Here is a 24,484-nt window from a genome sequence, read left to right on the forward strand (position 1 = left end):
CTAACCAATGGAGCCAAACCAGTTTGCACCAGCCAGTGATTTCCCAAATATCTCACGATAAAGTGTGGAAAGATGGTAAAGAAAACATTGCAAATACTTTGAATGCACCTCGCATTGATTGTTGTTGTCATTCTGCAAGCAAAGGATATGCTCAGCACTGTGCAGCCATGGGCAGAGACAATGCCCTAAAAAGCTTACGTGCAACCCAGTAATCAGCAAGACTGATGTGGTTATTATTTATGTAGGGCTATCGGTGTGGGATGCACTTTAGAGGCAAACATAAAGACAAGTTCCCTAGAAAGACTTCCACTGAGTTCAAAGGGCTTTGGTTTAGAACCTAGGAGTATGTCTACAGCTGGAGCTGGGAGCGTTCCTCCTAGCCTGGGTAGGCAGACTTGGGCTAGCTATGCTTCAGCAAGCATGCTAAAAATAGCAGCATGGACGGTGTGGTCTGGGCGGCAGCTCGGAGTCCAAGCTCACCCTTCCCACTGGGTTTGATCTCAGGTAGCTAGCCTGAGCCACCCGCCACGCTGGAGCGTCCACACTGCTATTTTTAGCATGCCAGCTTGAGCAGAGCTAGAGCGAGTCTGCCTAACCAGACTGGGAATCACACCTCCCAGCTGCAGCGTGGACACCCTGTCAAGTCTAAATAGCAGGCATCTGAGGCATGCAGAAAATGTATAGGATTCAATATATGTAGTTAAGACATGTTGCCTATAAAGCTTTCATTAAAGCCTCACATTTGAAGTGGTGCTTTACAATAATATATATAACATATTCATGCACAGACACATACTACATACTTGGTGTGTTAATGCTCAGACACCTCGGGGAAGAAGTATGCTTTAGCTCATTAATCTATGACATTTGAATATCATTTAAGAGCTATAAAAAGAAGTTTAGACCCATTCACAATGGATATGTATTACAAGATTATAAACAGCATTATTCAGTAATGGCTAAGATTTAGGGAATTATCTCTGGAGTCTCTGGAATCCTCCCCTAAAATGAGGAAGAGGGAGCCCATAGTGTCAAAACTAATTCTCTAGCTGTGAAATCTTACTGTCTAAACCTGTGGTCCCCCCTTCAAATCACAAAAGAGTCAGCCAGTGTTTCAACAGGATACTATACATTTTGGTATTTATCAGTGATGTTCAGAGACTGTATCTCATTTAAGAACATAAGAATGCCCCTGCTGGGTCAGACCAAGGGTCCATCTAGCCCAGTATCCTGTCTTCTGACAGTGGCCAGTGCCAGGTGCCCCAGAGGAAATGAACAGAACAGATAATCATCAAGTGATCCATCTCCTGTTGCTCATTTCCAGCTTCTGGCAAACAGAGGCTAGGGAGTTGTTTTGTTGCACTCCTGAGTTCCAGACAAGATCTGAACTGGAGCCTCCAAAATTCAACAAGAAAGATTTTCCTTACGATATTTCCAACTGGGAACAGACATAGGAGAAAATTACCTTGAGTTTTCCAATCCAGTACCCAGACTCTGTGTTAGGATCTGAGCTGGTTGGGAATCTTTAGACCAAACATTTTTTTATTGGCAAATGCTGAGTCATTGAAACTTAAACTTTTCATGGGAAAGGATTGGTTTTGACAAAATTCTTGAACCAAAAAAAGTTGGAAATTTTCTTTTGAAATTGCTGAAATAACGTTTGGACACTTTCAAAGTGAAAAAAATCTGATTTTCTGGGTCAAAACAATTTTTTTGCTTAGAAATGTAATCTAATTCTAGCAAAAATAATATTAAAAGCTGTCAGTCAAAATTATGAAATTATCACAATGAAATATTTCAGTAGACCAGAACTGAATTTTTGCATTTCTAGTTCATAAAATGTTTTGAGATTTTGTTCTGGTTTGGGATGGGACATTTTTTGGACATCACTACATTTGCAGGATGGGAAAAACATTTCCTGCCCAGCTATGTGAATGCCAGCTCCAAATCTTTGGAGGTTTGTCCATAGCTAACACCCATCCAATCCTGAGGAAGCCCCCATATCAACACAACGGGTGCTTCAGAATCAGGAAAGGTCCCTAGCTGTAAAATTTGGATCCTGATCTTAATTCCAATCCTACCCTCAAATGTTACAGGTATAAGAATCCAGAGTCTTGGTGCATACCATTACAGAGATAAAAAGCAAACATAATAACCAGTTCAGCTTGTGCAAATCAACATAACTCCATTGATTTCAGTGGTGCTCTGTCAGTTTAGATCAACCGAGAATTTGGTCCAAAATTGGGCCTGGGTTTGGACTATGACGCCATAAATGCCTTCCTCACATGCGCAACTAGTTTGGGTCTGTTTAGCTCTGGGGTTTGGTCTAAAATGAATTGTAACCTGGATATGCATAATAAATAGAATGATATTGAAACAATTGTGGCTTAATATTAAACAAAAATGTGGGAAAGGCATGCAGGACTGTGGCCGGTGGGTTTAGCATGCTGAAGGCTAGTTATTTACAGCAATGGAAATGTGAACAAGGAAGGAAGAAAGCTGGGAGGGGTGGGGGAACGACACCTAAAATAGGGACCGATGTGCCAGTTTCCTCTAGAGGAATGGCAGGGGGGAGAGATTTTTCATTAATGGATAACTGGCATTCTTCTACTTCTGAATTTAAACAAAAGTCCTAATGATAATTACAGAATGTCTGTATTTATAGCAAGCCAGAGAACATGTAGACAATAGCATCATTTGTTAATTCTTCTATTGGGAAACAAATTCAGTCATCATCCCTAGCTCCATTCATTACAATTTGAAAGTAGATAACCAATGAAAAGCAATGTCATTTCCCAGCAGTGAGTTTCAGACTTAAGGCTAAGCGAGGGCAGCCGAGGGGAAATGGGAAGGAAGAGTCACAAACAGAGCAAGTGAGAGGCAGACCCATTCTAGTTTCTACTATCTGCACCACCTAAAGCCACTGGGAAGATCAAAGATAATCCCGAGAATCACATTCCTGTGTGGAATATTTTGCTGGATCTACACTCAACATCTCAGACTCATTTCTAATTATATTAAAATAAATACAGTTTAAAATGCTAATTATTGTGTTTGTGCTTTTTAAAACCTACCAGAAAAAAGATGGAAAACAGGGAAAACAACACCACAATGTGACTAATTCTCTGGCTTGTGCTGTACAGGAGCTCAGACTAGATGGTCTCATCTGGCCTTAAAATCTATGAAATACACACCTGCTCTGAATTACTGCAAACAATGTTTCCACTTTGTTTTCAATCATCTCTTCCTCCGTAGTCTATTGTCAAGTGCTGTTATGTTTATTGGTCTTATGGAGAACACCAGCTTCCTAGAGCCATGAGCTTTCCGGCGTCTGTACACACTAGTGGAGCTAGATAGATAATAGTGATGGTAATACTTAGTTACCTGCTTTGCATGGGAGTTGTGAGAGTTACTTAATGTTTGTAAAATGGTTTAAAATTGAAAAGCTTTATAGAAGTGCAAAGGACAAATTTTTTTAAAACTTTGTACCCATGCCAAAATTGGTTTAATGCCTAGGATTTGAATTTATAGTAACTAACATTAGGGGGGGAAACATTGGTTCACAGATTTCAAGATTCCGAAAGCACCATTATGTTCGTCTGACTTCCTGCATAACACAGGTCATGGGACACCACCCAATAATTCCTGCATCAAACCCAATGCCGTGTGGTTTAGCTAGAGCGTGGCTTTTAGAAATGCACCCTAGGGAGAGAAATGGGGGAAGGAGAGAACGCTGATCTTGCGTCCCGAAGAAAGTAGCCTCTGATGATGGCATATATACTGCAGCAGAGACAAGGCAGGCCCTGGGTAACCTCCACTCGCTCTTTAGAGGTTACTTTGCAGTCAGTCATTGTGTCCCATGTTCCTGTGACGCGACACATCACCTGCCTTTGCAGAATCTATCAACAAGGTTATCTAATGATAGTGCTTTTATTAATATTTATAATGGTTACAGAAGAGGACACTTTGTGGAAAATCTGCTAGAATCAGTTAAAAATAGCAACTGCACTGCAAGATTGAGAGGAAGAGGTTTAAGGAATCTTAAAAGAACGGCAAATTCACGCTTGCAAGCGGTTAATTTCCAAGCCTTCAGTTGTCTAATTGTAATTATCAATTTCATGCTTTTTTAAATGACTCTGTTAGATGATATGATGTTTAAACTAACAATGCCAAGGGTGAAAAAACACCTACATTTTGGAAATGTCCATTTGTTTACTGAATGTCTAATTATCATCAGATTATTTTTTTTTACATAATCTAACTTTTTTCAGAGTTAAGTTTTATTCTTTTTTACTTTCTTGAAATCATAATAGCTTCTGAGTTAAATAGTACTTTCATCTTGTATTTAACATTTGGCCACCTTGGAATTCTTTAATCTGCATCTTAATAAAGTGCCACTGGATGCTATGTAAAATAAATAGTGATCTCACACTCTTTCTTCGCTAAGATAAAAGCATTAATGGAGTCCTAGCACAGTAAGTGAATTTATTATTAGAGGAGGACATTTCTGAATAGCAAATAATGGGCCTCAGGTCAATGACTTACAGTGGCTCCTGGAGTTATCAGAGGGAAAACTGGAGTCACAAGTTCAGTGATTGTAATCCCTAAACTTGAAAGCTACATGAACTGCCACACAATTTTGAACTGCTGTTTAAAAGAAAATCTTTTATAGTCCTGGCAATGAATATTGAGCAGTGTCTTGGACTTGAGATGCAAAACTAGTCCGTAAATAAAAGGAAGAAAGCATAATGACGGAATTCTATACTTAATAATGGTCTAAAGGTCCTTTTCTGTCTGAAAATTGTTTCCTCTCTGTTCCAGTTTATTCAAGTATAAAAACCTATTGCAATGCATGTGTTCCATTCCTCTGCAAGAAAACAAACCCTGCATCTATAACTCTCAGTGCTACAGGTTCCTCCCTGGCACATATGTGCACACTTGCATTCACCAGAAAAAAATTACATTTTACAAATAGCCTTAGAGATGATAAGTGACTTCAGTTAAATAGGATACAGAAAAGTGTCAAATAAATATTGCTCTCAAGGACCTCTTTCAGCTCAAGTGGCCCTGGAGATTTGTCTAGAGTGAAATTTACTAGCAATGACTTGGAGTCCTCACCTGCCTGGCAAAACTACTGGGAAAGCTCTAGTTGTGAAAATGTTCAGCTAATGATGTCGATTTCTTCTTTCACTGGCCTTCTCTGTTTCAGAGATCAAAATTATGAAGGATATGTGAGGAAAGATTACAAGAGCCCTTTGGGAAAGCTTAAAAATGTTCCTTGCTGCACATCCGGCAGAAATATATATGAAAGAAAACGCAGAGAATGAGCTTGCACGTTTAAGGCCCTAAATAATTTTACAAATGTCGACTGATACGTACATTTATTTTACGGTGGTTTCAAAATAATTTTTAGTTCTTTTATGACATTACAGCGTCCTACAGTGCTTTGAAGGGAAAGCAGAAGTCTTGATAAATGGGCTCACCTTGTGTGTGATATGGTATATAGCTGGTCATGTGGTACAGGGAGGGCTTAACTGCTTTTAAAAGTGGAAGAATACAATCCAAAAGGAAACAAGCCCCAAACAGCAGTGTTAGATATTAGGAGCAAGGCTCTGATTCAGCAAAGAACTTAACTTTTAGCATGTTCATAAATCTCTTTGACGGCAGTGGGATGCAAGCACATGATTAAATGTTAAGCGCTATGCTGAATAGGTACTTACATCCTGAGACTAAGGAAGTCCATGGAAAAACCACTGATTTCAGTGAGACCATAATTTGGCCTTAAGCAATAAATTTGTCTGATAGTCTAACGAGGATAAAAAGTGGTTATGGCCCCAGCTACAGAGTCTGCCTTTCTCTATCAAGTTGCGGCAGTCAAGGATTAAGTGCTGGAGGTCCCTAGTTCAGTCCTCAGTGTCAGACAAGATGGCGGCCATCACATAAGAGAGGGTTTTGTGCATTGGAGTCTTTTAAAGACCCTTAGAGAGTTGTTAGTGTAGAAAATGAACATGGCCATTGTCGCACCTCTTCTTTCTGTCTGCAAATTGTTCCGCCTTCCCCTTTCTCCAGCTTTTCTCTGTCCACCTTTATCCTCCGTAAAACAGGTCTGCTACAGGTCACGTTTTGCCAACCTAAGTGCTCAGAAATCATGAGTCAGGCCTCAAAAAAATCGTCATAAGGGCTTAAGAATCATGACCACATGCCTTTGACTTATAAGAGGGCTTGTTTCCCCTGTTTTCCTTGTTGTTAACTGTAGGCTGAAACAGAAAGAAGCAGATGCTACTGAGTACCAGAAGACCACAATTAAAAGACAGACACTGATTTTGCTGCGCTGTTACAGAATGAATGAAATGAACTGAGTATTCCAGGCCATGCTCGGTGTGACATCGCCGTAAGACTCAACAGTTTAGCCTCATTCTGTTCTACTTTCCAGCAAAAAGCAAAAAAATCTCTAAAGAAGGCTGTTAAGGATAGAAAATACTTTCCATTAGATAAAAGGAAGGATAAACCAATATTTGTGATTCTCTGGTACTATTAAGAAAAGAACTGTGTAGAAATTGAAAACCATGTTCTCAATAGGGTCTCTTGAGGAGGATGGGTCAAGAGTCATTAAGCAGCAAGGTGCTTTAATATAGGTAATTCAGGGACGCCGAAGTCTTTAGACTCTGGAGGCCAGTGCTCACTGAGAACCTCAAGGGGCAAAAAGCCCGATCATCATCCACTACCAGGTCAGGCTGGAGAGAGCAGCCAATTGATTCTTGAAGGTTCGGGGAGGGACCTAGGCTAGGAAGACGTGGCAGGGTGGCCCTCTCAAAGAAAGTCATGGCAATTAATGGTGGCTCAGAGTATATTGTGGTTTGGGCACAACTGTAGTATAGGGAGAGGTCTGGTGAGAGGCATTTTGCAGTGTTTCTCTCAGGACATCCTCCTCCCGAGCTTGGCAAACGTAGTGAGCCTCAAAGCCAGATTCTGTTTGAATGCAGTAAAGGTTTGATATGAATGCTTTGCTCTGCTCTGTATGCAAAAGTGCACAAGATGAAGCATGTGAAAGCCAGGACAATGTGAACATTGATCTTTATAAACCTGAATGTGTTATGCTGAGTGCTTCCTTCTATGTATTTATTCAGGAAAAAAAAACCCTTTGCTTTTAACTAGCCATCTCCAGTTATTGGTGTGCTGACAGAGAACCCTTTTGCTGTTGACCTAGGAGCAAACATCAATTTGTGCAGTGCATACTCTATGCTTCCTGAATGGAACACACCATTTTTTGCATATGTATCAAAGGCTCTTCAAGTGATTCCATGTCTTACCAGTCTCCGGAGAACAAATTTAGCTGGTCCGCAGAAAATTGTTTTCATCATTTTGGTGCTTTCTTCCCAGAAGAAAGTTTGAAAGATTTCTGCATGCACCACTCTGCCGGATTAGCACGGGCCACCGTATGTCCTTACCATGTTAAGGAATTTGTTTGTTTCCTGAAATCTAGACTAATTATGGCCCTATTAAATCAGACAGCTTCTTTCATTGCAATTAGTGTTTAGAATAAGTAGCAGATTTGAGAAGTGGCTGATCTAAGTTGAAACGTTTCCCGTCCACCGGTAGCTCTCTTGCCATTTCCATCTTCACTACACCTGGCTGAATACTGAAAAAATAGTGTTTTGTAACATTCATTTGCCTTCTGAATAGCTGGTTGGTTCATCTATGGATTTTGCCATTTCTTATTTGCTATTCATAAATGTTCAAGTGAGTGGATTTTTGTTTGTACCAATCATTGGGGAATGGCAAATGGCAGTAGTTGCATTCAAACAAGGGGATTCATTATTGGCTTTTTTGTCATTTATTATTTTTCTGCTTTAAATTTCAGCCATCCAATCAAGAGGCAGAAACCATTCCATGTGATTTAAGTGACCTATGAATAGTGAAAGGAAACAGTTCACAAACAGTCATGAATTTCGTTCACAGAAACATCCAGGATGGATACCAATCAAAGTCTGTCTGTCAGAATAGTCTGCAGACTATGGTGATGGGGATAGACACTGAAAATGGCCTTTTCCAATCAGATCTGCTATAGAAGAATCTTTGGCTCTGGCTGAGGAATGTGTGGTGCACTTTTGAACCACCTTTGTGTTCCCTCAATCCTGAGCTGTCTGGGCTATAGGTTGCTCCCCTGACATAAATCAGGCAATGGGGGATTGATAGCCCTGTTACAGAGCAGCCAGGGATCACCAGAGCCCTAAAATGTCCTAATTACACCAGAAACTACCCAGAAGTCTCTGCTGGGGATTATCTCCATTCTCTGTGATGTAGCAGGTGGCCAGTAGATGTGCTACTGAGCAGCTACTACCGGGAAGGGACAGCAGCTTCTCCCAGTGCTCCTGCCTTACATCGTGGTAGTAGTGTTCCTGAGGCTACACGGGGAGGTAGCAATGGAGCTGATTCCAGCACATCACTCAAAAACCACAGGGAGCATATTCCTGATTCATCATCAAATAGGCATTTTCTCCTTAACACAGTCACCCTTGAGTGCCACAAGAGGGCTGCAGGGTGGATGCCACTGCTCTAAGCACACCTTAAATGGCTGGCTCTCTAGCAAAACCCCTGCTCCCGTGACAGGAACTGCAGCGTTCTGATGCTAAATCCCACCATGAGCCTAGCCCAGCAGGCAGGGCCGGCCTTAGGATTTATGGTGCCCTAGGCGAGATTATTAAACTGGTGCCCCTGTGCCTGATCTGCTCTTAGCAACACAAACATAAGCTTACAGTATTGGAAAACTTGCCACATTCACGTTATTAAAACCAGTTTAACTTAATGAAGCACACTGTAATGCTGATGGACTAGCACTAAAGAAGCAGCACTATAGAAAAAATTCTGATATGACAGAATGATGCAAATAATATTTTTTTTAATTTATCAAAATTTTATTGGAAATTTATATGAAAAGATATTGAAACAAAGATTTGTTTTTAATTAAAAGCAATCTTTCTGGCTTTTTTGGCTGCAAAATCAGTCTCTCCTTGGAGCATTCAGCATCCTCTGCCCCTCCGTGCGCTTCCCACAGCGAGCCCACCTCAGTGGGGTCCTGGGGAAGCCACGGGGTCCTGCACCCCCACTTTGAAGTCAGATGTGACTCTTAGCCAGCCAGTAAAACAGAGGTTTATTCGATGACAGGAACAGGTCTGAAACAGAGCTTGTAGATACAGCGAACCAGACCCCTCGGCCGGGTCCATTCTGGGGGGCAGTGAACCAGACCCCCCACGTCTGCACTTCACTCCTCGACCCCAGCCAGCTCCAGACTAACAACCCCTCCCAGCCCCTCCTCTCTCCTCAGCCCCTTTCCCGGGCCAGGAGGTCACCTGATCCCTTTGTCTCCAACACCTTCAGCTGGCACCTTTGCAGAGAAGGGGCCTAGGCCATCAGTTGCTAGGAGACAGAGTGCCAGGCATTTAGGTGCACTGTCCCTTTGCTCTTCAGCAATCACATGCCCTTATCCCACCACCTAGATACTTAAGAACTGCATAGGGGACACTGAGGCACCAACACAGTATTCAGAGGAAACATCAAGAACATTCCCAGTTCGTCACAAGAAGGTTTTTCTCTATGTCTATATTATATAAATAAACTATTGTTATTATCTGAGGTCTTGGCCACCAGTCCTGCTCAGGCCACTGCCAGCTGAGTAAATGAAACCCCAAACCAGCAGCGGGCTGGTGGCTGGAACCCTAGACAAGGATCCCAGGCCCTGCTCAGCCCGCTGCTGGTCTGGGGTTCTGACCACCAACTCCTGCCAGCCAGGATCCCGGCCGCCAACCCCGCCTCAGCCCGCTACCAGCCTGGGATTCTGCTCACCCAGGCTGGCAGGAGGCAGAGTGGGGCTGGCGGCTGAGCTCCTGACTGGCAAGGGGCCGGCAGCCGGAACCCCGGAGTAGCAGTAGGCTGAGTGCTGCTGGCACCCCAGACTGGCAGCAGACTGAGCCACTCAACCCCCCACCGGCCCTGCTCAGCCCGCCACCAGCCCACTCAGCCTGCTGCTGGCTGAGTGAATGGAACCCCAGACTGACAGCAGGTTGAGTGGTTAGCTGGCCTGCTCAGCCCACTGCCAGCCTGGGGTTCCTTGGGAGTCCCCAGGCCAGCAGCAGGTGCTGAGTGGGGCTGATGGCTGGTATCCCAGCTGGCAATAGGGCAGCAGCCAGAACCCCAGAGCAGAGATGGGCTGAGCCGCTCAGCCTGCTGCTGCATACCATCAAAAATCAGCTCACCTGCCACCTTTGACACATGTGCCATAGGTTGCCGACCCCTGCTTTATACACTAGTAAGAAGATGAGCATATTACAGTTGTTGGAGGGTTCTTATCAGGAGTAACAGGTTATATGAAAGTCAGTCAACATTTTTTGTTTCTCTGATGAAAACTGGCCCACTCCCTGCCTTTAAGCAAACCTGTCACTAATAATTGTCAACAACTTAATTTTCTGTTTTTGGCTAAGATATTGATTTTTTTAAAAAAAAATATTGAAATTGGATTCAGGATTGTTAGCAAGAATTTTTTGCAAACAAAGTTGTTAAATGACAATCTAAATGGCAAAACAGTACTGCTTTCATGCTTGGCTCACCCCCCAGCCTGCTGGTCCAACAGCTGCATTAGACCCCAAAATCCACCTCTTGGGGTGCAGAGTGGCAACAGAAGCAGCAAACCCTCAGGTGCAATCACATGCCAATGGGCACCACCACCAGCCTTACAGACCATGGTGAAGTTAGCACAGCATCTGATCTCAGACAGGTCACCCATGAAGCCACAGCGGCTCATCTTGCCCTGTGCAGCTCCCCCTGGATGAGATGGATAGCTGGCAGCTGCCAGCCCGGGGGAGAGGCGCTTCCCAGCTAGGGTGGCCAGATCCAGATGTCCTGACTTTATAGGGCAAGTCCTGATATTTGGGGCTTTGTCTTATATAGGCACCAATTACCCCCCACATAGAGTGCCCAGACAGAAAGTGTGTAAAATCAGGACAGGGATGGGGGGGGGGTGGGGGGATAAAAGGAGCCTATATAAGAAAAAGACCCGAAAATTGGGACTATCCCTATAAAATAGGGATATCTGCTCACCCTACCCCAATCCCGATTTGTCACACATCTGGCTAACCCCAGCCAAGCCCTGTGTGACATTCCAGTTGGGGCTGCCTGCCCAGGAAGTGAGTTACTTTCACTTTCATTCCTCAGCAGGCAGCCAGCTGCCTCCTCTCCCCCCCCCACAGCACCTCACCCAACCCAGCCCTGACGGAGGGGAGGGAGGAGAGAGAGAGGGGTGCTCCTGGGGAGGATGGGGAAAGGAGGGGGTGCTTTGTGGGGCAGGGGGGGAGAAGAATGGATGTTATGGGAGACAACAAAGGATACTGGTTCCAGAGCCTCAGAGCCTGCCTCACCTCACCTCAACCAGGGGGAAAGAGTCACACTCACAGGTGAGCTCCTTCCCCAACCCTTACCCCCGCCCCTTCCCAGAGACCCCAGCAGCCAATCCCATTCCTCAGACTGTGCTGCATACGGCTCTCTCTAGGACCCAGCAGCCCTGCTTCTACACTGTCTGGGCTGCCTGCAGAGTGGTGCCCCCAGGCAGCGTGGGGCCCTACGCCATTGCCTATTCTGCCTATGCCTAAGGACGGCCCTGCCAGCAGGGTTTGCAATGCTCTGCTTGGCCATTAAAAAAAATATAGGTTAGACTTAGCAGAGCAGCAATAAGCAACACTTCCTCTCACAAAGAGATACACTGCAATATGGATCACTAACTCATTCAGACCTTCTGCTTCCTGTTGGTGTTTAACTGTTAAATTATTTGAATATTCTCCTTCTCTTTCTCCACTGGGCCTTGCACCGTGCTGCTGAAATTTATCATTATACAACAACCTCCAGCTATCTTTCTTTGGAAGGCTCATTGTAACCCAGATGTATCACATGAAAAGAAAAGTTTTGCCTACGACAGCTGTAAATGTTTCTGCCTCATGCTTAAGGGAAAAAAGCACACTGATTCATCCTCATACTAGGATAAGCCCAGAAATAAGCACTTTCAGCATGTGGCATAAGGAAAAACTTTCACTGATTTCATATTCAAAGATGGTTGCCATTTAAAAAATATTGTAATAATTAAGAGGGAGATTGAAAAAAAAACACCTAAAGGATTTAGGGCAAAAAAACCCACTCAATATCATGGAAGTTCAGCTCCTAAATCCATTAGATTCTTTTGAAACTCATTTCCAAAAAAAGGTGGTGGATATATCAGCACATGCAAAGATATTGTCAGCTGTTGTTACAGATTCTGTCCTTCCCCATACAAAGGAGGATGGTGCAGTACCACTGAGCATGGTATATAATTCCTATATAAGAAGTAAAATAACTAGAAATACTACTAAGAAAATACCAAGTAAATATAACACAGATCTCACACATATGCCTTTACACAACACAGATAAATGAGGTAAACAGCATGTTAAACGATCCAGTGAGATAGAGAAAAAATGTACTTAAAGTAGTATCCATAGATAGAAGAAATATCATAGCAAACAGCCAAGTGAAACAACAAAATTAAGACTTTGATCCAAAGCTTATTGAAATCAATGGGGTCTTTTCAATGAATGGGCTTCGGATTAGCCCCTAAATGAATTTCCATATCTATTCTGATGGACATCATAAATAAATTAGCTAATTAGAATAGTAGAAGAAAATACGAAGGCTTGAAACTAGCTTTCCAAACTTAATTTCCTCCCATATAAACATATATTCTTTTGTTATTTGCTAAGTAGTTTGCAGAAGTAAAGCTACAAGATTTTTTAATAACCACATTATCATCTGCTACAGTTCCTAGTTCCCATTGTGAGTTGTGTATTATCATAAATAATGATCGTGTTCGCCAAAGAGTCTTACTGGCAGCTCTGACCCTTCGGAGATACCTCACTTAAAATAAATTGGCTTTTCAACAGACTAGTCAAGAGCCCCCTCATCACCCCAGAAAACCTGTATTATATTAAAGGTAAGTCCCTAAATCCACAACAAACAATTTTTGTTTAAGGGAATAAATATTATTTAAATCACAATTGTGATTTTATTCAGGTCTGTCTAATAGTTTATTCTGTTCTAAGTGCAGATAAGGATGACTAGCAATTATTCATATTGGATGGCTGGGTTACAGTAAATATATCCTTTAGGCAGTCTCTGATATCATAATAAATCATTGCATTGTGAATTTGCATGAAGAGACAGCTCACTTTCACCTCTGCTCAGTTTCTTGAAGGAGACACAATTCTGAGCTCCTCAGGCAGGCCAGTAAATATAAAGGCTTCAGACCTTGGTTCGCCTCCTGCCTCTTGGAAAAAGAAAGAAGTCACCTAACAAAACTGATTTGTGAGGCTGCAGGGGAAAGGTTTAGTTGCGTTCATGGAAAAGAATGGTCCATCCGTATGCACTTTGGATTGCAAGTTCTCTGACATTCATGACATCAATTATCCTGTCAGAATATTTATATACTCTTTGACTGAGGTCTGACTCGGTGTGTTCTGAAGCTCAGCTTTTGGTTTACAAGCATAAAGATCAAAAGCTGCCAAGATCAAAGGGTGAAGCTGTAAGAGAGAGGAGAACGCTTTGCTTTTGGGGTATGAGAGCAGACTACGAAGTCCTTATATAATGCCTTCTGCAGTTCTACTGACCATTCTGATGAGTCCCCAAAATTTCTCTATGATGTCCTGTGGGCATAGTTAACTGTGAAAAATTGGTGGGAAACTCACAGAGAAACATTTTTTTGGAAGGCTCAAATGTTCCCGTCTTCTCATAGACTCATAGGTCAGAAGGGACCAATCTGATCATCTAGTCTGACCTCCTGCACAAGGCAGGCCACAGAACCCCACCCATCCAATTTTATAACAACCCCTCTCCCAGGACCGAGTTATTGAAATCCTCAAAATTGGTTTGAAGACCTCAAGCTGCAGAGAAACCACCAGCAAGCGACCCGTGCCCCACGCTGCAGGGGAAGGCTTCTTTCCCATTAAATGGCAGGGGGAACTCATACACCTTTACCTCTCTGCTTTGATGCTTGTGTAACACACTTAAGCATGCTGAATCCATCTCTAGTGAGCCACATGAAGGAGGAAAGCCTGCTACTGCTACCAGCTAATGGAGTTACTCTTGTAGTCGGGCTTTTAGTGCTGAAAATCTGGAATTTAAACCCTGCTGGTGACCAGTGGAGGAGAGTTGTTATACTTCCTGTAAAAAAAGTTTCATTTCAAAAATGTGAAAATGAATCAGCTTTTGAATGAAACAATTTTTACAGCAAGTATGACAACAACAAAAATTGTTTCATGCTGACATTTAGAAATTAACTTTTTCAGCTTTTTAATTCAAAACAAATGTTCATTTAGAAATTACCTTCAATTTTATGTGTTTAAAATTAAAAAGAAAAAAATCCTCAAAATTGCAATGAAACATTTAATTCAACTTGAAACACATTTTTTTTTCAACTTTGGAAACGGCCAAAAATTCAAATACACCTTGTTAACCTAAATGGTTTTTTCCCATTTTGCAGAATTGCCAGCAAACTGAAAAGCTTTAGTTAATGCTACAATGGTGGGTTCAGTTTCATCCATATGTTTCATGTCCTGTGACATTCCCTCCAGATTTCTGACCTGGATTTTAGAACAATCAGATGGGACAGCAGAGAACCCTTCAGTTTATGCCATGGGCACATTGTATACTTGGAAAGTTTGCTAAGTATTGTGTGAATACCCATTCCATGCAGAAAAAGTCATAGGAACGGCCATATTGGGTCCATCCAGCCCAGTATCCTGTCTTCTGACAGTGGCCAGTGCAGGGTGCCCCAGAAGGAATGAACAGAACGGAATCATCAAGTGATCCATCTCGTCATCCAGTCCCAGCTTCTGGTAACACTGCTCTACAGCCAAAATGCTTCTGAAATTAATGTAGTCCAACTTTACTAATTCTGGGTCACTGAGAACGAAAATGATGCATCATTGATTGGCTCTAGTTTTCAAGATATGCTATTGGGTCAGTATATACGACCCTTGACTTGGGAATGGCGGAGGATAAGTCAGTTATAAAGGGAAGGGATCTCAATTTAAACCAGAAATGACTAAAATACATCTTTGACTGGATCTATGAATAAATCTATGACTGGGTTTGGACAGTACTTGCTTTTTAGGCAAAACAATGAATGATGCAATCTGAAGCTGGTATTGCATCATACATGATATAAATTGCATCATGTTATTCCTAGAAGTCATGGATGATGCAATCATAAAAAAGCTTACATCACTCTGCTGAACAAATTGCCCTATATCAGCTCTAGAAATCATACAGTGTCATGCTCTCTTATTTGTCAGTGTTTGATTTTGCAAAGGGACACATTTCTGTTTAGCCAAAGTGAGCAGAGATGCCTGTACTTGTGTGAACAGTGCAAATAACTTCTGTTATGTTTGTGGTGAAGTGACTTTTGCATCACAAAAGCGCAGTATAACCACTATGGTTAAGAAAGCCTATCACCTTTATTTTGGCTGCAAAATTGGAGATCAGGACAAGAAGTGGGCCCCACACATATGCTGCAACACTTGTGCAACAAATCTTTGCCAGTGGTTGAACAGGAAAAGGAAATCTATGCCTTTTGCAGTGCCAATGATTTGGAGAAAGCCAACAGATCATAACAGCAATTGTTACTTCTGCATGGTGCCTCCAGTTGGGAAAGGTGTGTCAAAGAAGAAAAAGTGGACTTGCATTATCCAAACATTCCATCAGCTATACGCCCAGTACCCCACGGAGAAGGACTGCCGGTTCCTGATGCACCAGAATCATTCTCACTTGAGTCTGACGAGGAAGAGGATGAAACTTCTGGTCATGAACCATCAATGTCACAGGACCCACATTTTCTCCCATCCTCCTCCTCTGAACCACACCTCATAACACAAGGTGAACTGAATGATCTTGTCAGGGATTTGGAACTACCCAAGAGTAAGGCAGAGCTGTTGGGCTCCAGACTACAGCAGTGGAATCTCCTGGCAGGCTATTGGCAAATGGAGCCCATCAATGCTTGCAGACTATTGCTGGACAGTGACAAGAGATGCTCCATTTAATGAATACAAGAGACAAGCCAAGAAGCGCCGAGTAGACACTGAATAGGACTAAACTATGTACATAATAGTTTTTTTCCTTTTGTTTCATAATAAATTTTATTTATATAACCCTTTTGCTGATTTTTAAAGTGTTACATAAACAGGACAGGTGAAATATTATCATGTAAAGCAACCATAAACACGTGAAAAGACCTAGGTTTACAATTTATGATTAAAACTCTACTATCTACACAATATACCTAGACATAAAATGTAAAAACTTAAATATCTTAGAAACAGTAGCCAATCAGTTGTTTTAATTGTCATATTTGAATTCAGCACATCAAAATACATAATAAATATCACATTTTATCTCTGAAGCAGACGACTTCTCAAAAATTGTAGACCAGTGTAATCAGAGGTTTATGGAGACCCAGAACATGAGTTTGCATCCTTGACCACTTTGGCTAATGGCCATTGATGGATCTATCCTCCATGAACGTATCTAATTCTTTGTTGAACCCTGTTACACTTTTGGCCTTCATAGCATCCCAGTACAACTTGTCTTACTCTGGAATTGCAGTGCTTTGATCTGATGCACTCCTAGTGCACTGGGAACACTGCAGTATTGTTTGCTTTACTAGTTTGGAGAGATAGCAATCAAATTGACTGTATGGTTAAAAAAACACCACTGCTAAAGTAGCATGGCTGCAGGGATGTCTTGAATGATTATCAAGGAAGGAAAGAGATGAGATCACAAAGGGCGAAGGAAGAGCATGGTTTATGCCCCCGCCCTAACATTTTGCAAGCGTCTGTCTTTCTGTCCATTTTGAAATTCTCTCTCTTCTGTTTTCTCTCAGTGGACATGGAAAGCATTGCAAAAATAAATTAGAAGCTTGATTTCTATCAGGAGATGGAATTCCAGTGGCATTCCTGCAGGCCAGTGATTTTAAAAGCAGATTGAGAAAAGCCTCTTCCTTCAAGTCTTTGGCTTGTTGACCGGCTACTCCATCATTGAGAGTGAAAAATAACTGGCCTGAAACACATCTCTCGCTAACATTTATATTCCTAGAAGAGTATCAGAGAGGTTGGATCTGTAAAAAGTGACAAAGAGTCCTGTGGCACCTTACGTGCATCTGACAAAGTGGGTATTCACCCACGAAAGCTCATGCTCCAATACTTCTGTTAGTCTATAAGGTGCCACAGGACTCTTTGTCACATTCCTAGAGGAGGATTTTAAGAAGGATTTGAAGCAAAATATCCCAAATCTGCCTCAAATTTGCTGTTGTGCATTCCCTTAAACCATTTCCAAATCCAGACCATACTAATGAAATCTTTCCTATTAACTGCAAGGTTCAAAGCTCAGACTTTGGGCTTTGAGCCTTTTCCCACTGAAGTCAACGTTGGCATTGCCATTGTCTTCCATGACAGCAAAGAGAGATAATGTGCCCCAGTGCATAGGGCACTGGATGGAGACTCAGGAGCCATCTGGTCTCTTCTTGGCTCTGCCACCAATCTTCTGAGTGACCTTGGACAAGTCACTTCCCTTCTCCTTCTTTCTCCAGCTAGTCTATTTAGTGTGGAAGCTCCTTAGGGCAGATGCTGCTTCCTACTATGCAGGTGTACAGCTCCTTCCACAGCAGGGCTTTGATCTTGTTGGGACCTCTAAGTTCTACCCTAATAGCTATAATAGCAGAGGCCCTGACTCTTTTAAAAGAAAATTAGTAATTTATTTTGCTAGGAGCAAGTGAAGCATGTGATCTTCATTAATTAGGATCCTGTGGTGGGAAATTTCAACTAACTGAGAATATGGGCATAATTAGAGTGAAAGAATAATTTTGGAATAAGAAATTTAAATCCTTGGACAAAAGGCATCTCTTACCTAATATTTTGAATCCCACATGGAGACATGTGGGCAGTCCAAACACAGAACTTTTCCCTTTGTTAGCTACCCACATGCATGCTAGATAAAGAATGTATAGAACCGCAACCTGACAATCATCAAAAAACATTGACATCATTGTGAAGTGCACGCATTCTAGAGATGGGTGAGATGAGCTCTGCAAAGCAACAAGTCAAGTGGCTGCGGCAGAGGCATGCCAGTATTGTAGGTGAGAGCTATTCCTTGGGCATTGGAAAGATAATTTATCAAGCTGTCAGGGAATCTGTCAGCACGGGCACTGTAAGGGTCTGCAGAGCCTCTACGCCAAAGCTAGAACTCAGTCTAGAAACTCCAAGAATCAGAAAATCACCCAGATACGTTTGTGAAACATTAACTGGCAACACTTCAGTTGTGTCCTTTTTACTCTGAGCCATCAAATGTGAAGCCCTTCTTAAAAAAACTAGAAAACTGTTTCATCATGTCACTGGGGAGTTCAAGGAAACCTGGTGTATAAATTAGACTTTCTTGCAATTGAATCAATCACTTCTCAAGGCCTTGGCTGGAAATGTAGCAATTAATCTAATACGGTTTGCCATCAAAAGAGAACCATATGAACGTCTCCTATTAGCAGGCAAGGAATCTTGGATGTGGTTACCAACATCATTACTATTATTTATTGCTTTACAATGCACCTTGCAAGTGACTGCACAATCTCAGCAACAAACCAAGGCAGGGTTTTCTGCCATCCAAAAACTGACTGGGATAAATAAATGCTTTAATTCTGATCTTAAAACCAAACTATAGACACAAAGATTAAGGGGGAGCATATTCCACCACCGGGGGACAGATGACATAACAAGTAAAGAATCCAATCGACATCATAAGGGATCAGCTGGCACATAAACCCAATTGCATTGCTTAGATCAGGAGTAACCAGAGAATGGGGTGCTTTAGACTTAATCTATGCATGTTTAAATGTAATCCTCAGGCTAACAGACAGATGAGATAACACCCTAGATAAAGATGATTGCATAGTAAGGGAAAATAAAAATCCTTGAGATCTGAACTTATTGTAGGAGGAAGAGGGAAAACATGTTAACAATAAAAACGTAGAGTACTATTCTGGCCATCTGCACAAGAAGGTGAGTGCCTTTTAATTTTGGAAAGGTTAAGGAATGGCCAGGTAGGTACATCGTTTTGTTAGATTGCCAAAATAAGCAGGAACAGAAACTGGCATCAAAAAGGGCATCTATGTTGCTGACATAAGGCCCTGCACGTAGTGCCCAATCCAGTGCCCATTGAAGTCCATGGAGGTCCTTCCATCAGCTTGCCTGGGCTTTGGATCAGGCCCCTCAGGAAGAGGAATAGATTAAGTTCCACCAAGGGAGTAACATTTCTTTCTGGCAAAATCTCTGCTTGTTCCTTAGTGGGGAGCGTTAGATGTTTTGAAACAGTCAGGAAGTTGGTTTGAAAGAACGGGGAGTCGGAAGCCTGGGATAATTATTTTGTGAAAGCGAAGGGAGGAGATGAGGCTTCATTGCACACCCCGGAAATGGGTGAACTAGTTCACACCAGAGCAAAATCGGAATCACCTGGAATTTTGGCCCCATATTAGAATCAAATCCAAACCCATATCTTAATCTCCCCGCCCCCTTTCTTGAAATCCAAACAAGTTTTAGGCCCTAATCCTGCCATGTGAGCCACAAGTAAAGCCCTAAATACCCATGCAGTTCTCCTTGGAGGATCAGGGCCTTATTTATATTTCTCCTTCTAATTTTCTCTTCAGAATTTTGCATTCATTCTTCCATGATTCAACCTTGTCCATTGTCAGCACTGAAACATTTTATGAACAGTTACTGACGATAGTGAAGTTTTATTCCTCTTTCTGATGTATGAAAGAGGTACTGGACCTGCTTGATACAAACCGGCTTTGCTGTAAGCCAGTTCCAGGAGAGATCTCCGGCAATGTGCAGTATTCAGTAACCACTTTATCCACACTGCCTCGCTAATGCATTGTCTTGACACTACCTCAATATACTGTAAATTACTTTTATAGGAAAGTCAGATTGATTGATAGTTCCAAGTGAAACTAGGTTAGGTCGGGCACCTCCATTCCCTGCAATTTCCTGCTACCAATAGGTTAACATTTTGCATGTTAACATTTTCATTCCATCTTATGATGCCATTGCGCCCAAAAGCTAGAACTTTCAGAAGAATTTACAAATTTATGCTGGATGACAACTGGAATGCAAAGATCTCATAGAACAAACCTTTATTGAGACTGTTCATTTATTTGTTGATCAGGCTTAAAAAAAAAATCTGTCCACCTATAGCCATGTACATTCTTGCTTGCAGCATGTGTTTATTAGGCTGGTGAATGGGCAGTTGTTAAAATGAGCTTGTTAAGGAGATTACGGGTTGCTAGGACCTAGATGGGTGTTACAATGCAACTGAGAGAGATCATAGGTCATGGAGAGGTTATAAGTGTTCAGATGTGCTGTGGACAAACTTCCCTGCTTTTCATTATGTTGAGATTAATCCATTATGTGTATGTAATGTCTTAGGGTATGTCTACATCTAAAATTTTGCAGCGCTGGTTGTTACAGCTGTATTAGTACAGCTGTATAGGGCCAGCGCTGCAGAGTGGCCACACTTACAGCAACCAGCGCTGCAAGTGGTGTTAGATGTGGCCATACTGCAGCGCTGTTGGGTGGCTTCAAGGGGGGTTCGGGGAACACGAGAGCAAACCGGGGAAGGAGACCAGCTTCGCCGCGGTTTGCTCTCGCGTTCCCCGAACCCCCCTGCAAACCGCAGGGAAGGAGACCTGCTTGCACGGAGGTTCGGGGAACGCGAGAGCAAACCGGGGAAGGAGACCAGCTTCGCCGCGGTTTGCTCTCGCGTTCCCCGAACCCCCCTGCAAACCGCAGGGAAGGAGACCTGCTTGCACGGAGGTTCGGGGAACGCGAGAGCAAACCGGGGAAGGAGACCAGCTTCGCCGCGGTTTGCTCTCACGTTCCCCGAACCACCCTGCAAACCGCAGGGAAGGAGACCTGCTTGCTCGGGGTTCGGGGAACGCGAGAGCAAACCGGGGAAGGAGACCAGCTTGATTACCAGAGGCTTCCTCAGGTATGCTGGGATACCTGCTTATTCCACGGAGGTCAAGAAAAGCGCTGGTAAGTGTCTACACTTGATTACCAGCGCTGGATCACCAGCGCTGGATCCTCTACACCCGAGACAAAACGGGAGTACGGCCAGTGCTGCAAACAGGGAGTTGCAGCGCTGGTGATGCCCTGCAGATGTGTACACCTCCTAAGTTGCAGCGCTGTAACCCCCTCACCAGCGCTGCAACTTTGTGATGTAGACAAGCCCTTAGAATCCTTGACACTTTTCTGATGTTCTTCTCAAGGAGAAGGATCTCTCTAGTAACATGCATTTTTGAGCTGGAGAATCTCCAGACTACTAAATGCACTTTGTGTATTCAGGTTAGTTTAAAAAATGGAGAAAATGGGAAATATCATAAATATTCTGAAATATAGCTTCCCTGCTATCTGTTTTTGCCTACTTTTTAGGCATTGCTGACGAGTGAGGTGATCAGTACATTTCAGCAAATTAATTATTGTGTATTCTTTTCACAGCTTGAAAGGCTCATGAGATAGCTCCCCTTTTATAGCAAAATACCTAATATCTACTTGGATCAACCGGTGATTTGAGCTAGTAATGAAATCCATCTGTCTTAGGCTTCTCTGTGGCACCTGTCACTATAGTACCTAAGAGCCCAATCCAAAGCTGTTAGTGGGTCTTTTCATTGATTTCAAAGAGCCATGAATCAGGCCCTAAATGTTGAGTCTAGTTCCATAGGAAATAAGAGCAGTATATAAACACAGAACTCTCTCTCTCTCTCTAATTTGGGAAAAGAAACATGTTTCCTCCTATGTTATCACTTTTACAGAGCACACGTATTGTTTAATATCATGTTACTGACTTCTGTTTATCATTTTGGACATAATTTGATGCGTACATAATATAAGGGCAGAAGTCACATTTTTGCAAACCATCTTACAGGCATCATCCATTCTGGCTGTGACTAAGCTCTCAGAACCATTGGTGTTAGAAGTCTTTCCTTACATAGAGTGAGGTGACTGGTCCCATTATATCTAGAAATGGAAAGGTATGGAGAAGATGGAGCAGACTCAGGGTAATAAATCTGCAGATGTATGTATGAACAGGCAGCCTGTCCAGCACAGTCTTCAGAATACGGGTAATACTCTCTTACTTGGTAATTCAGACTGTCCAGTAAATTATTTTTAAATTGTATTTCTCAGATAAAAATATGAAAACCAGCTCAGCAAGGATTTATGGCAGTGAATCTTCTGGGGCAGAAGTCCTCAAGCTTTGCCATAGCACAGAACGCATCTTTACATACAGATTGTCTCATGGACTCTTCCATTCCCATTCACAGATTCACAGACCAAGTCCCCTCCCATTCATAATCCCACAACATCCCTATGCTAAGTACAGCAACCATGTACATTGATAAGCAACATTAGGAAAGTGTCTAGCGCAGGGGTAGGCAACCAATGGCACGCATGCCAAAGGCGGCACGCGAGCTGATTTTCAGTGGCACTCACACTGCCCAGGTCCTGGCCACTGGTCCAGGGGGCTCAGCATTTTAATTTAATTTTAAATGAAGCTTCTTAAACATTTTAAAAAGCTTACTTACTTTACATACAACAATAATTTAGTTATATATTATAGACATATAGAAAGAGACCTTCTAAAAATGTTAAAATGTATTACTGGCACGCGAAACCTTAAATCAGAGTGACTAAATGACTTGGCACAGCACTTCTGAAAAGTTGCTGACCTCTGGTGTAGCATCTCATTTTCATAAGCCCTGAGCACCCCCAGCTCTCACTGAGTTCAACTGGCGTTTGAGTCCTCAGTACTTCTGAAAAATCAGGACCTATCAATGGATTTTTAGCTTGTTCGGGGAAAGAAGTGTTTTATCCTGGAATGTTCTACTTTCTCTCCTTAGTTCATCTGCTCCACCCATCTCAGTTGGAAACAAGAAGAGCCAGAACCATGGACCACAATTTGAGAGCCTCTGTTTAATGGACTATGGATAACCAAGCTTCTTAAGCTTGTTCTATTTGCAGTATAATGATGGAATCACAACCAAAGTATCACTTCTGCCCTTTGTTCTCTTTTTCATGTGCATTTCAATCATTCCCAAAGCACCAAATAATGATATCATGAAAGAACCTTTGAAGGAAAACCAATACTTAGGATCGAGCAGTGTCTCCCTGACAACTGTACACAGTAATTCTGCCATGCCCATTGCAGTATAAGCATGAACCTACTTTTTTGCAAGAACTTCGACTAGCTATACAGCAAGGCAGAGGACACTGTACATTGTTGTTGCCATCATACCCAGAAGCCTCCATCAGGACTGTAACCCCTTGGTGCTGGATATGGTATAGGCCTGTATGAAAAGGCAGCAGCAGGAAAAGCGGGCCTTAATGGATTAGGAGTCAAGGGCCCAAGACCTCAGACAATTAGAGTTCAATATCTGGCTGAATTAGATTTGCTCATCCATTACATTTGAAAGGGGAAAAAAAAGCCCCAGCTGCTGATAAGAATGACAATAACAGAAAATTGTGCTTGGTGTTCCTGAGCGTTTTGCCTGCCTTAAACTATGTTCAGCGCAACATTTACAATATTCAGGCCAGAACCTAAGCTAGAGTAAACCACCCAGTAACTTCAATGGAGCTACACTGACATAAACTAGCAGAGGATCTGATCTTTTAATATTTCCAGCTTGAAAAACAATAAAGTCTTTGTGCTCTAACAGCTTATAATTTATTTGTAATTTCCTTGATGGCAAGATGCCGTTAGTTGTACAGTACACTCTGCGACACTGTAATTTATCAGGCATGTCTCTGGTATTGCTATTTATTATTATTGCTGTATTTATTACTGTAGTGAGGAGGCCTCACTCCCTGCTGAGCCTGAGAGGGACAAGCCAGAACAGGCGTGGCAGTGGGCGGAGCCACCCCACATGTCCCCGCCCCTGGAAGTCAAGGGGCGGGAGAGGAAGTATAAAAACCCGGTCCCGGCGCTCAGTTGGAGGGAGGCTGCCGGAGAGGGCGGATGCTGGTGCCCGAGCTCCCGCTGGGCCCAGCCTGCCCCGTGCCCGGAACCCGGAGGAGCGCTGGCCTGCCCTGGCCTGCCCCGCCCCGTGCCCGGTACCCGGAGGAGCCCTGGCCCGACCTGCCCTGCCCCGCCCGGTACCCGGTACCCGGAGGAGCCCTGGCCTGACCTGCCCTGCCCCGCCCGGTACCCGGTACCCGGAGGAGCCCTGGCCCGACCTGCCCCGCCCCGCCCCGTGCCCGGTACCCATGGTCTGGGACCCACCGGATGGTGCCGGCGGATGGCAGGTACCCAGTAGGGGGAGCTTGGAAGCGGCCCAGGGGTAGCCGACCCCAGTCCAGCTGTAGACATACCTGAGCCA

This window comes from Gopherus evgoodei, chromosome 7 (assembly GCF_007399415.2).
Source record: "Gopherus evgoodei ecotype Sinaloan lineage chromosome 7, rGopEvg1_v1.p, whole genome shotgun sequence".
NCBI classification, from domain to species: Eukaryota; Metazoa; Chordata; order Testudines; family Testudinidae; genus Gopherus; species Gopherus evgoodei.